General features: G+C 31.2%; 1 protein-coding gene and 1 pseudogene across 12 annotated transcripts in view; one reads left to right on the plus strand and one right to left on the minus strand.

The window, feature by feature from the left end:
• Positions 1–14650, minus strand: part of LOC105223378 (sodium/potassium/calcium exchanger Nckx30C) — a 321392-nt gene that overhangs the window by 175252 nt on the left and 131490 nt on the right. The window lies entirely within an intron of this gene.
• Positions 2947–4596, plus strand: LOC109579759 (uncharacterized; annotated as a pseudogene).

Raw genomic sequence — 14650 nt, forward strand, 5'->3', positions numbered from 1 at the left:
TTATCAGAAACTATTCAATGATCACACACACAAGATACACATATGTAAACTGATCAAATTTGAGTCGGACTGGTTCATTTAAACTGCGTATTTGTTTATATTTAAATCAGAATGACATTCAAATCTGTACGTCTAAGGAAGATTATTAATTTTTTTTGTAAAATTCCATACTTTTTATTATTATTTTTTATTATTGTTTATTTTATTATTGTTTATTATTAATAAAGTTGTATTTAATTATTGAAATAACCAATTTTCTGGTTAGCGGTGTTAATAAAAGTTAAAAAATAAATTAATTAGTTTAAGCTTAGTCGAATTCGATGTTATAAAAGCGTTGTTAGCTTTGTTAATTAACAATTATAAACAAATAAATATTTGAAAATTAATAAATTAAACATAAAAAAATATTATTTGAATTTTTATAACTTTTTTTCTGTTATTCTTGAAGCATATATACAGGTAAGGGCACCTATTTCGAATCTTAACTCAATAAGTAAGTAAGCAATAAATTCAGATACTACCGAGCATTCTTAATAGACGAAATTGTGAAACGATTGCTCTGTTAGTGAGAAGATATGGTATAATTTTTTAAGATATAAGTATATTTCATTCTGCTGTCCTCTACTTCTTTCTTTACCATGGGACCACTAAGATCTTTATGGATATTTCCATTAGGCATGCATCGTGGCGAAGAAGTGATTGTTTGTTTGGAACGTTGCATACTTTTAAGCGCTTATTTTTGTTGAGCTGCTTAAACTTATGCTCGCTTTCTTACAGTGTCGCTCAAATATTACCCGGCGTGGAAACGGAATAATGCAAAAGAAGCCTTTTTGCATCGAGATAATCGTTTGAAGGAAACTATTTGAGAGTGATGCGCCAGTTATGGCAACACGTTGAATTTCTGTTTATAACGAAATTTCTATGGTACTCTATGAGATGCTTTGCATGATTGACTCTTGTTTGCGCCAACTGAAGAGCCCGAATGCTTGTTTTGGTGGTATACATGTCTCACTCTTTGGTAATCTAATGCAGTTACACTTTGTCCGAGGACATCAAGTATTTCAACGGCCTGAACATATGACCTCTGCGGCAGAACTCCAGCAAAACATGCGTCAACAAGAAGACACAACATTTATAGATGTGCTTAATGCTTCAAGAGTTGGAAAGATGACGTCTAAGCATCTTGAAGTTCTTCTTGGAAGAGTGTCAATAGATACCACTGAAGAATTTTCGATTGAGAAAACTTTATGATTTACCCAACTAATAACCAAGTTGTTAGTCATAATGAAAAAAGTACACCAAAATGATCAAGTTTCATGGCGACTTTAACAGATCTAACCAAATACGAATGTTGTAAAAGACTTACGGTGTTTCAGTTTAATCGAAAACTCAAGCCTTCGAGTGGTACAAAGCCTACAAAGACGGTCAAGCGATCGTTGAAGACACGCCTCGATCTGGACGACCTGAAGAATATGGTGCTGGAAAATCGTCAGGCAAGTGTAAGAGATATGACAAGACAGCATATCTCTCGCGAGTCCATTTGAACGAAAAAAATGAGCCGAAACCCAAAACCATACCAAAATCGCTCAAAACTCAAGGTGATGTTTTTTCGATATTCGTGGTTTGTTACATCATGAATTTATTCCGATGGGACAGACAGACAATAAGGAGTTCGTTTTGGCGTATTGAGACGTTTGCGTGGAAAAAGAACTCATGGATTTTATACCGCATTCACCAGGTTCGGCTCTGTGTGATTTGTTTATGTTCTCCAAACTTCATGATATTTCTTTATTTAGTTATTTATAATACTTTTTTGTGACAGTGTACGTTATTTTTATGATTTCTTTTTTACTCATTTAATTTTTTGCCAGCTTTCAAACTATAAGGTTGAGCTCCAATTTTTAGTGATGTTATGTTAGGTCTGTTTTTGATAAGCTTTTCTGAAATGTTATTGCTAAGTCGTGCAGATTGCTGTAAAATCACACCTCCATATACCCAATAACGATACACGATTTATATAGGAATCACAGCCTTCTTATGAATCAATAGAAATTCCAATTTGGTTACATGCCTTAATCAAAGTTTGTGTTTTTTTATGCTGCTCTGTAAGCTGGCACTACAAATCGGTGCTTTGTGTGCATTTATAATGCGTTAACTGCAACAACAATAGCAACAGACGCAAACAACTCTTCCTGCGTATTTTGATCTTTTGGTTTTGAACTTGAATTGTATACCTAAAGGACCACAGATGTGATCAAAAACTGATTAGCGATCAGCAGCTGATTTGCGCTAAACAGAATGCTTGTGGTCGTTGCGGCAAACGCGCGCTATCGCAACGCTCGAATGCACAGTCAGCAAATCCGAGTCAACAAATCACAGCTAACTAGACAGTTTAATATGTGAGCTGACGCGGGCGGTGTCATAACAGACTGTGCCGAATTTACGAAGAAAACGAAAAATTACGATTTAAAAATAATAACTGTAAAAGAAATATTTTTTAGGAAAAAATATTTTTCAGTGCATAAAAAATATTAAACAGTAAAATTTGAGAAAAAAATTAATTGAGGGAGTCTACAATTTTTTTTCATAAGAAGAAAAAAACCAATAACAAAAAAGTGGATCAAAAACAATAGAGTTAAAGCTTAAAATAAAGTTAGAAGAAAACAAAGTTATAAGAAAGTTAAAACATAAAAAAATTGTCTTACAACGAAAACTAATGATAGCAAAAGGTTATTTTAGCAAAAAAGGAGCACTTCGAAAAAAAATTATATTTGTGCACAAAATAATAGTTAAAAAATACTATTTTAACGTATAAGAAAATTAAAATTTATGAATAATTATAAATTTAAACAAAAATAAATTTCTAAAAAATATTGAAAATTTCGAACAAAAAAATATTGCAAATTTCGAAAAAATATTTTCAACTGTACTGCAAGATTGTCTTAACAATAATATATCAACTAAAAACTAAACCCAAAGTTCAAAATAAGGGTAACTGAAAATATTTTAGCACAAAAATTAATATTCGAAATTAAAAATTTAACCAAAAACTGAAAATTCAATTAATTGCACATTGTGATCCCTGTTCTCTCGTTGCTGTTACACAAAAAAAAAAATGGGTTGAAAGTTCAAAAGCAGTAATAAATTTATAAAAAAAAAATTTGGTTGAAAATTTTAGCTCAAAAAATTACATTCGAAATTTAAAATTTTACTCTAAATTAAAAATGAACATATTAAAAAGTATTTGCTGCAAGAAAATTCAATAGTGATAAATAAACTGAAACAAAAAATTAAAAAAAAATTTTTAAACTGTTTTAAATAAAAAAAATAAAAAATATTTTAATTAGCAAAAAGCATTCAAAATATTTTGACTAAAAAATATAATTAACAAAACATTATATAAAATCACAACTGGAAAGCTTAAATTATTTGCAAGAGAACAACTGCAAATCGGCAAAAAATTCCAACCACCCTAAATGAACTCTACAAAATGTATCTGCGCCGCACCATACAAATCTCCATTGTGCTAATCTGGTGGTTAGTCATTGTGCCGCTAATTTCGAAATATTTGGAGCGCATCAGGTGGATGCGTCGCGGCAAATGGCCGAAGAAGAAATTGGGCCTTTACGGCATTGCCGCCTTAGCCTTTATCTTCATCTATTCTCTATGCATGTACGCTTATTATACGCTGTACAAGCATTGGGAGCGTAAAATCCGAACGGACATGAAACAGTCCGTCTCAAAGGCGGCCGAGACGGAGGTACCCTCCGCGGCCACATCAATGGCTACCGTCGGCGAATTGGAGCCACTCAAACATATACGGCAAAAGCGTCCCGCGATTTCACCAGCGCCACTTGTACACAGTGCCAGCGCACAATTACTCACGAAGGAGCAACAGTTGCAGGAGCAGTTAGCCAACCAGCAAGGGTGGCAGCAACAACAACAACCAAGTGGTGCACGCAGCAGCGAGAAAATTCTGTGTTCGGCGCGCAAACCACCACCACCACCACCCCCCACTGCGGTGATTGTCACTACGCCTTTGGTCCCGTTACAGGCGCAACCCTACGATTGTGGGCGAAGAATAAGCGTATAAGTCATGCGGAAAGATTGACAACAGGGTTAGAGGATAAATTTCGGCGTTTATTTTCGCAAAGCGCCCACAACGACGGTGGAGCGTGCGTGAAAGACGAAAAATATTAACAAATTGCTTAGTAAATTGGTCGTATAACTTTGGAATAGTTTTAAAATATATATTTATGTATTTCAGCTCAACTTGAAATGGTATTTTGGTGAAAAGTTTCGATTCGGAAAGTTTGGTGGATAAAACTTGGTTGTAAAAATCATGATGTTCAAAGAAATGCTTTTTGCCACCAAAATACCATCTTTTGAAAATTATTTAAAAAATATTTATTACCAAAACACCATTTTGAAATTTCTTAAAATAAAATATTTTTTACCAACATACCATTTTGAAAAAATTATGAGTATTATTTCCAAAAATTTTTCGTCATCCCTCTTTTTTGGAAAAATTTTGAAAGTTATTTGTACATTTTTTTCACCAAAATAACATTAAAAAAATGTAAAAACTATAAAAAACTACAAATATTTAACCAAAGACCTTTTGAAAATTTTTTTAAAAATATTAATAGTACATCATGTCTCGAAAAAGATTAAAAAATTAATACCATTTTGAAAAAATTATGAATATTATTTCTTCTTTTTTGGAAAAATTTTGAAAGTTATTTATTTTCTTCACCAAAAATCATTAAAAAAATGTGGAAATTATAAAAAAACTAGAATAATTTAACGAAAATATTAAAAATAAATCATGTTTTGAAAAAAAAAAAAATTAAAAATTATTACAGTTTTTTCCACCAAAGTACCACTTACAAAAAGAAATTAAAACGTCATCATGACTCATAATAAATATCTCTTTTTTAACGCGGAACTGTGGGATATACGAACTACGAGTTACAAACCATTTGTACATCTTCTGACTCTAGGAATACTTTTGAAACCCACGTTTTTGTCATGCTGCCATATGGAACGGCTCCCATAACCGGACATTGCTACGGAATGTTCCCGGTTATGAGAAATTTTAACGTATACATATATACATACTTCTTTCTTGTTGTAAGATCGAGTAATTTTAGTTTTGAGTAAAACTGTTCAATGACACACATTCACAAACACAAATGCATATACAAACATATGAGGTATTCCATACCATATCGACCACTTTTAAACCCGACCCCTTTAGATTTTGCTGAAACTTATCCATCCTTTTCTACCCTTTGAAAAACATTTTTGAGAATTTTTTCAAAATTATTTGTCCAACTTCAAAAAAGTTATGAATTTTTCAAAAATTAGCTTTTTTATTTTCAAATGGCCATAACTTTTGTAGAAATTAACTTTTTGGGACCTTTTTTTTTACATTTTTGTTTTTGGATGAACTTTTCGAAAAAATACACGGGACCAATTTTTGGCTCAATGGTCATGTAAAGAAGCAAAATTGCCGCATTTGGGACGAAGAGCAACCTGCCATATTATCGAGAACAAATAACGGCTTGGTTTTCTAGAATCATCGGTCATATTTCTTCAAAAATTATGCCGGTGAGAACGTAACTATCATTGGCGACCGTTATCGCGCTATGATAACCGTCTATTTGATTCCTGAAATTGAAACTCGTGGTATCGGCGACATTTGGTTTCAATAGCCGACGCCACTTTCCACACATATCATCAATCAATGGACTTATTGAGAGAATACTTCAGTAAGCAGATAATTTCGCGTTTTGGGCCGAACGATTGGCCACCACACTTTGGTTCATGGCATATCCCACCGTTAGACCTTCCTTTGGGGATGTTTAAAATGCGGACAATCCCGCTTCGATTCAGACCTTGGAACAAACATTACGCGTGTCCTTCGCAAGTTACTAGTCGAAATGCTCGACCGAGTCATCGAAGATTGGATTCAAAGAATGAACCATCTGAGACGTAGATGCGGCCAAATGATAAAGGATGTGCTCTCAAATGATTGTAAACATTTCCATTAAATATGAAGTTTTCGTTTTTTTTTTTTAAGAAAGTAGGAAACCTTGAAATGGATCATCCTTTATTTTTGAAAGCGAAAAGCCTGTTGTTGTTTCTGCACTGTTTCTAAAAACTCTTCATAAAATTTCTAGTTAGATTTCCGTGCGGATTGAATTGATAGAATAAAGTTTTCAAAATAAAAATTACTAATTTTCATAATTTCTTGTATTAAAGTGACCAGATTTTAAAATAAAAATTGTTGGAATTAAGCACGAGAAGCTATGAAAAAAATTGTTTCCAAAAATTTTCATATTTAAAGACTGTTTTGCAGTGAATTTGGGATTCTATATATTTTCAACTTGTGTCGAAATTTTAATTTTGCTTAAAAGCCAATAAAAATTGAACAGAGAGTAATGTATCAATAATACTACCTTATATGCCAGTTTTTCTAATATATTTTATACCTAAATTACTCAATAATTTTTGCTAACTAAAAATAACTAAATGTGCCGAAACATTTAGCGTGACTCAGACAATTTATTTGACACCTTAGAACATCTAGCAATAAATACTTCAGAAAATTTGTTACAGCCGCTGACGTAACAAGGCACACACCCCTTTCCTTGCTGGTAGACCCCATTGATGGTGTTTTCAAATTAATCACTTTAATTGCGCTAATAAATTTTAATAACAAAGCAAAAAGAAACCAAAGAGAAGCACACAACATATAATATATTATATGCGATGGAAAGTGTGTTTCTTTGGCAAATTGTGATCTTAGCTACGAAGGTACGGTACTTAAGATATACAGCTATAAGGGGGTATATATTGTATATATGTCACTAACAGTTGTTTGTGTGTGCGTAGAGTTTGCAAGTGTAGTTGACAAAAGGGCAGCAGACGAACAAGCAAAGAATACACCCCCTCAAAATCGGCCTTACACACACACATGCTGCTGTGTATGTGTGTGTGTAAATAGAGCAAAACAATAAATCAATGACAGATGTGTTGCCATTAAAAAAATGTTAATTAAATGGCAATTTTATAAAACAATTATATAGACGCATTTAAGTAAATATGTATGTTCTAGTTATATAAATTGCGTGTAGGTCAAGCTATTCTCGTGCCATTTTTGGCAGTTCGGTGTGCAGATGAATGTGTGTTCTATTACTCAGAACTGCGAGTCTTATCAGAATGAGAATTATTAATGGAATTAGTTGCGTTTAAATTGTGGTTAATACGAAGAATTACATGAGCTTACGCACGTTAGTTGTTGATGTATCTTAATTTGAAAAAAAGTTTTACAGTTACTCACGACATTGATTTAAGTTCGCTATTTCCTTGAATATTTTTGTGGTTTATGCGACGGAAATCATAATGTAAACATTTTAAACAGTAAACAGCTCATCTGATAAAAATTTGAAAATCGCTTGAAAATAAATATTATAATAAACACGTGGCAATACCTTTTTAAAGAAATGAAAAATATATGCAGCAAATACTTTTGAGGTATATTTAGTTTAAAACGTTTAGTTCAATGCGTGCTTAGTTCAGTTAAATAATTGAAAAAATAAAAAATAAAAAGGGTGGCAACACTTCAACAAAGCAATTTTTACTCTAAAATGCATTAAATTGTTTTATTTTCCTAAACAATAATTACGTACTGTACATCATACGTTTTATGTATTTTATAACTGCTTAACATTTTTTAATAAAAAGGTGGCAACACTTTCCCAAAAAAAATTTCAGATATGAGTTTTTAATAGTAAACAGCACATCTGAAAAAATCTGAAAATATTATAATAAAATATATTAAATATAATAAACAGCTGGCAATATTTTTCTAGATCGTGAAAAATATTTGCCGCGAAAATTTTTGAGATATGCTCAGTTCAAAGCGTTTTTTAGTTGAGTTATATAATTATAAAAAAAAGTGGAAAGAGTGGCAACACTTCAACAGAACAATCTTTACTATTGGTTCAGTTATTGGTTTTTAATAGTAAAAAGCTCATCTAAAAAAATCTGAAAATCGTCTGAAAAGAACTATAATAAAAAATATTATAACAAACAGGTGGCAATATTTTACTAGATCGTGAAAAATATTTGGAGCAAAAATTTTGGAAGTATGCTTAGTTAGAAAAAAATTATAAAAAGTGGCAACGCTGCTAAAATAATTTAAGTTGAGCACATTCTAAAACAGAGTAAATTTAATAATTTGTTCTTAAAACAATTTAGTCTGAAAACCATGGCAACCCTCTTAAAATATCCCTTATTTGTTACCTTTATTATAAATTTTTTTTATTGATCAAGAAACATCGAAAATAGGTGGCAACCCTTTTAAAATAATTTTTGGCTGCACGTTTTTTGAGAAAATTCAATACCCATTATTTAATAATATTGCGTTTAATTTCAAATATAGTATAATTTAAAGAATAGAATAGGTGGCACAACTCAATAAAATATAGCCAGATACAATTATTTAATCCCTCTGTAAAGTAAATGTAATCATAACATAGCGTTAGAAATATTGTAAGTCTAGCTTGTGGTCGCCTAAAGATATGCTAAAAATAACATTAAGAAGCGCTAACGTTAAGACATAATTCAAACTAGTCTTCTTAGTTAAATGATCCATCACCGCCTACGCCGCTTACTATTGTTTTGAATAAACAATTATTTAATTAAACGGGGATTAAGTACAATTTTCCATAAATTGGAAACCCAAAATATTTGAGAGAAAGTGTTTCATTAACCAAGAAAAGTCTGCTATTTTTATTTTGAAGAACAAAGGCCACTTTATGTAGTAATTTGCAATTAAATATAACAGTTTTAACAGCAATAAGAAACACTAACATAGAGCACGAAATCAGTCGCACATCTGTTAAGTGTCGGTAAGGCCGTGCAAAAGTCGCCGTAAAAATATTTGCAACTCTTATTTCTGTTCGGAAAACGGTAATCAATGTGTGGTTTAATTTGATTTGCAAATACTTGGAAATGAATGCAGCTGTGGTATGACTAATCAGCGAAGGCTATTTGATCCCAACACGCAACCGCATAACACACGAGCAAAAGCTACTGTATGTACCATACATAAGTGGTTTCATTAGCAGTTGGTTTCCTCTGCATTTCGGGATTTTCATGACGCGGTGAAACTACATATATAGATGTTAATTCGGTAGAAAAAGATTGTAGGTAATTATATTCGAAAGCCAAAGTATGTCCGTTTTAGTTTTCTATTATTGTGAAATTTATTTGAGAGTGACTGGAAATTAAGTGATTCATTAGAAATAATCTTTACTTTTATGATTAGTAATTTGTTGAAGGTAAACTAAATCGGTGGCAATTTAAGATTTAAGATTTAAGATTTAAGATTAATGAGTTTTGAAAATGATTATTCGCCCATTTGCCTTATATGTATGTAGTATATAAGAAGAAAGTTAAAATTATTGCAATATAGAGACCCCTGAGTATGAGGTTAAGCCGTTGCTTCAAAGCTGAAATCAATTGTATTTTCTTTACCCCTTCATGTTCTAAGACTCTATATAAATATTTTTATATTTTTAAACATTTAATTATTTATATCTCAATGTATTTTAGTGCTTGACGCCCTTGATCATTTAATTTCAATTTCGTAATGGCTCTGCTCAAAGAACAAAAGAGCTTTATAAAGTGGCAACTGAGTGAATAAGAGCCTGAGTCGATTTATTGTTGTTGATAAGAAACATAACTGAATCATAAAAGCGAAATGCCGTGATAATGTGCGAGAGAGAAAAAAGGAGAATTCCGAGCGCGAAAATAAAGAACCAACGAGAATGGAAGCTGACATGTTGAAGTATAAAAGCAAAAATATTTTTGTGAAAACTATGTGGAAATATCAAAAGTTTCACTTCATCGACAAATACCCGCAAGTGACGATCATTACTGTATTCTTCATTACTCTTTTCACTCGACCGCTTTGCTATCAAATTAGTATTGAAATTCTGATAAACAATAGCAAATATTATGTCAGCACATGGTTTCGACGAACTTCCTAACCTCAAAACGTAGGAGCGTTTTAATTTACATATATACAATATACATTTATACTTATATGCCGCGGTATGTCTGTCTGAAAGGACACCTCATTTTCATTATAAACAGGAATCTCAGAAAAGTAACCGTTATATTACGATTCTAAAATAATTTTAAGCATGCGGACATAACATAATTTGCTCGTAGGCAAAGAGGTTTTAGATGTTGTTGCACCTGGTTTTTATCACAACGAACTCTTCAAGACTCCAGTATACTGCTCCAAAGCTGAGCTGTGTTTAGTGTATAGACTTAGAAGTCTGGTATCCAGATGGAACAGCAAAAACGAAAACACTTGAATTTGAGTAACGGTCGCCATAGAACTGTCTAAAACATAACCATAACACATATTTTTTATATCATAGAAATAAAGTTTACGGAAAAAAAAATTTTCATTTTTGAAAATTTGACAATTTTTTTAAATAAATAAAAAACTAAAAAAAAAAAATCGGCCCACTCCGGGATAGTTGTCAAATTAATTGAAGTTTTTTTTGAGGGGGAAAAAAATGGCGAACTTCCAAAAAAGGACGATTTTACTTAAAAAACCCGATTATTTTATATAATTGATCGTCTTAAATTTTTTTCGTGTATTTTTTCGAACAGTTCATTCAAAAACAAAAATTAAAAAAAAAAAAATGGTCCCCAAAAGTCAATTTCTACAAAAGTTATAGCCATTTGAAAGTAAAAAAGCTATTTTTTTTTGGAAAATTCATTACTTTTTTGAAATTGTACAAAAAATTTTGAAAAAATACTCAAAATTGTTTTTCAAAGGGTAGAAAAGGATGGATAAGTTTCAGCAAAATCTAAAGGGTCGGGATCAAAAGTGGTCGATATGCTTTACCAAAGACCAGTGTTAGTAAAATATGTAGATTTAGACAGTCTGTCAATTTCTTCTCTTTTTGATATTCATTGGCACGAGTGATCGGCCGTATTCTGGGCGCAGTGCATTAAAAACCTTCGATTTCGTATTGTTAAACAGACATATGTAAGAGTTAGTATACCCTGTATGAATTTTAGATATTAAGTACTTGAATATTAATGTAATATGTAAAATAAAATTATTTCCCGAATTAGAAGCACAAACAAATTTTAGCTATTTTCTAACCGAAACTCGAAATTATATGCCGAGCAGCAAGCTTACTGCAGCAAGAACCTTATCAACAAATGCTGCGAAGTCAAGGTTTTGCTGCGCATAATTATTTTAGTGTGATCGGTTACAATACAAATTAAATTTATTGATATATTTATGTGCAAATCGACTTGTGTGAGTATGTGCGTACATTTTTATCTGCGAAAAAAACCACTGAAAGCTCTAACCCTGTCCACAAGGCAAACAAGAGCTCGAACTGGAGTAAATCGGCAGAAATGAGCAGAGCGCTGATATACTATGTGTATGTATGCATTTATGTATGCGTTTTTGTATCCATGTATGTGTAGATAGGTAGTGTGGGAATGTGGAATATTAAAAATACTAAATCAAAGGTTCCAGTAACAATTAAAAGCTACAAGCAAACGCATTTGTGTGTTCGAAACAAATCGCAAAGCAATTAAAAATAGAAAAATTTTAAAAACTGTGGACAAGAAAAATATCCCAATAAAAAATATATAAAAAACATTAATGAAATATATAAGAAAATAAGGTGTACTTAAAACCACTGTAAAAATAAAATATTAGAAAGAAAAGTAATGTGGAACAAAATGAATTAAATTTTTTTAAGTCAAATACTAAAAAAAAATAATAATAAATGAAAAAATTATACATACAACAACAACTAATATAACATATATTCAATAAGCAAATATATAAGATTAATAACAAATATTCAAAAAATTATGGAAAAATTAAAAAAATTAATGAAATTTAAAAAATAAAATATTTAAGCCAAGAACAAAACACAATTTGAATTAAATTTAACTACAATATTATTTTTATAAAATTTAATAAAAATATAAAAAAAATTATGAAATATTGAAAAAATGAACTTGTTTTAAATCAGATATTATAAAAAAAACATAAAATTAAAAGAATATTTAATTAGTAAATTTCAAACAAAACTACATATAGACAGCAATCACAAATTAATAAATGCACATTTTATAAGCAAATAACTAAAGTTACAAAATGGCGCGCGTTGGAAAAAGGAAAAACCTCAACTGCACGCAATGGACTCTAGTGATCATCTTCGTAATCTATTGGTTGATCTTCTTCCCAATAATTTGGTTTGTCATACAACCACCGGCATTCCAGATGAGCACCACAGTGACCCTACTTTATGCGTTGCTCTTTTTCGCGATTTTCGTACTTATATATTGCATCGTTTACTGTTGTCTCAAGCGTTGCGAGCATAAGCGCGTCCAAGAGCAACATAACATACAGCAAGTGAAGGAGCCATCCCTAACATTAGAAGACGACGTAGAGAGACCAGAGTATATGAAAACCGCCTATATTTCAAGAAAAGAACGTCCGACTAGTAAACGTGTGCCAATACCCAAGGTGCCAGAGGCTGAGCAAAATAAACCTGCTATGCTGTATACGCCAGGCGATTCAAATCGCGATAGTGCAGTTACGATAATGTTATATGTTGATGATAGTGTGGAAGAAAAAAAGGTGTTCGTAAGCAAACAAGAACTGTACTTTAACGGCCAGCAGTTTCTTAATACTGTGGATAAGCGAGAGTGTGGTCTTGCAAATGACTAAGTGACAAGGAAACATTTTATGTAAAAATGCAACTCGTGTGTTTTCAAAGTATATTAAATTGCAATTAAAAAAAAAAAATAATGAAAAATAAATTTTTAAGTTCTCTCCTAGTAGACGATGTGTTTCTAAGCGTAAAGTATGCAATTAAAGCAAAGAAAAAATTAAAAAAAAAAAATAAATAAAAAAAGTTAAAATTAATATACGATTAAATTTAAAATTTAAAAAATTAATAATTATGTACAAATTAAAAATAAATAAAAAAAATTTTTAAAATATCGAAATCAAAAAAATTGTGTATTGTATATATATACATATAAAGAACAAAAAAAAGTTATCAGTAGTTGTAATCGTGACTTAGTTTCCTCTTCATTTTTGTATGAATAACTTAATGCTCACAAATTTTTAAATAAAAACGAATAAAAAATAATATAATTCCTTACACTATATTATTATATTTAAATTAAGTATAATTTTATTGAAATAAACTGAACTAAAAAAAAATAAAAACCGATTATTTATTTAAAGTGTCATTTTGAGCAACAGAAAAAGTTTTCTAAATAAGGACTTGAGTTTGATCAGTCAGCTTCTATGACAGCTATATGCTACAGTAATTCGATCTGAACTACTATTTTTGTGCAAATTTGTATGACGCCACTTTGGCAAATAGAAAATGTTCTCATAGAAGGACTTCATTTTGGAGATAGTTTGTATGACAGCTATATGCTATAGTGGTTCAATTTTTCATTTGATTTTCAGAATTTGTAACGTTATTTTGGAAAAAAATCTATACCAAATTTCACGATGACTTTTGTCAAATGAAAAAGAATTCCATATTAGGGGTTATATTGGTTTCCTCGGGTAAAAAAGCCCTTTTTAAACAATTTTTTTCTCATAAAAACATTAAATATTTTGTTAGATTTTTTTATTGTTGCAAACGTACACTATTAACAAAGAAATTCTGAAATTTTTGGAATAAAATATTTTAAGCTCGGCTATTGCGACGTCATTTCTGGTGACACCTCCGAATAAAGAAGCAGAATCATCTAAAATGAAAAATACTTGTTTTAATTAAAACCCTAACTTGGAAAAAGGAAAAAAAGTGTTTTTTATAAAAAACTTTAAGTCTCATGACAATGTTTTTTTTCAAGTTGTTGAAATCGAAAAAAATCCTTCGCCCAAGTTCAAGTCTTTATGAATTGCATCTCAAGAAATTGTGTAAAATTTCATGAAGATCGGTTGAGAAATTTTAGAGAAATCTTGCCAACCGACTTCAAAAACACAGTTTCGAGGAAAATAGGTTTAAAGACGGCGCACTTAGCCTAGCTAACCTCAAGTGCAGAAGTTCTCAAGGCTGTATCTACGAAAATGTTACACGGATCAACTTGAAAACTTAGGACTATATTCTAGAGGTGTTGTAAAGTTTAATAAAACAAAAAAAAACAACATTACAAAACACAACGCGGCCAATGAGAGTAGTTCTGGCAGGAGTTTAACTACGGTATTTAAATTTTCAGGAAAGTTTTACATCTAAAAATCGTTATTGTAACGAAGCTGAAAGAATTCTCTACCATAAGCTTTCGCAGCTTAGCCAACACTCGGCTAAATTTTACCTCAACTAAACACCCCTCAACATCCTAGCTGTTCAATGACTGTCGTATTAACCTGCTGAAAAATGTCTCTTCGCAGATGTTGGAACATTATATAATATTACAGCATTCGTCGCACATTCTCTGCTTTCTGTTAATTTCAGTGTACTGCATTACTGTAGGCGAGACCTCAGTGGATAAGTTTCTATCGCTATCTCCGTTCGCTCTTTCTTTAAAGTATGAGCCTATGCTGCCAACTCCAGTGTAC

Source organism: Bactrocera dorsalis, chromosome 1, assembly GCF_023373825.1.
Source record: "Bactrocera dorsalis isolate Fly_Bdor chromosome 1, ASM2337382v1, whole genome shotgun sequence".
NCBI lineage: Eukaryota > Metazoa > Arthropoda > Insecta > Diptera > Tephritidae > Bactrocera > Bactrocera dorsalis.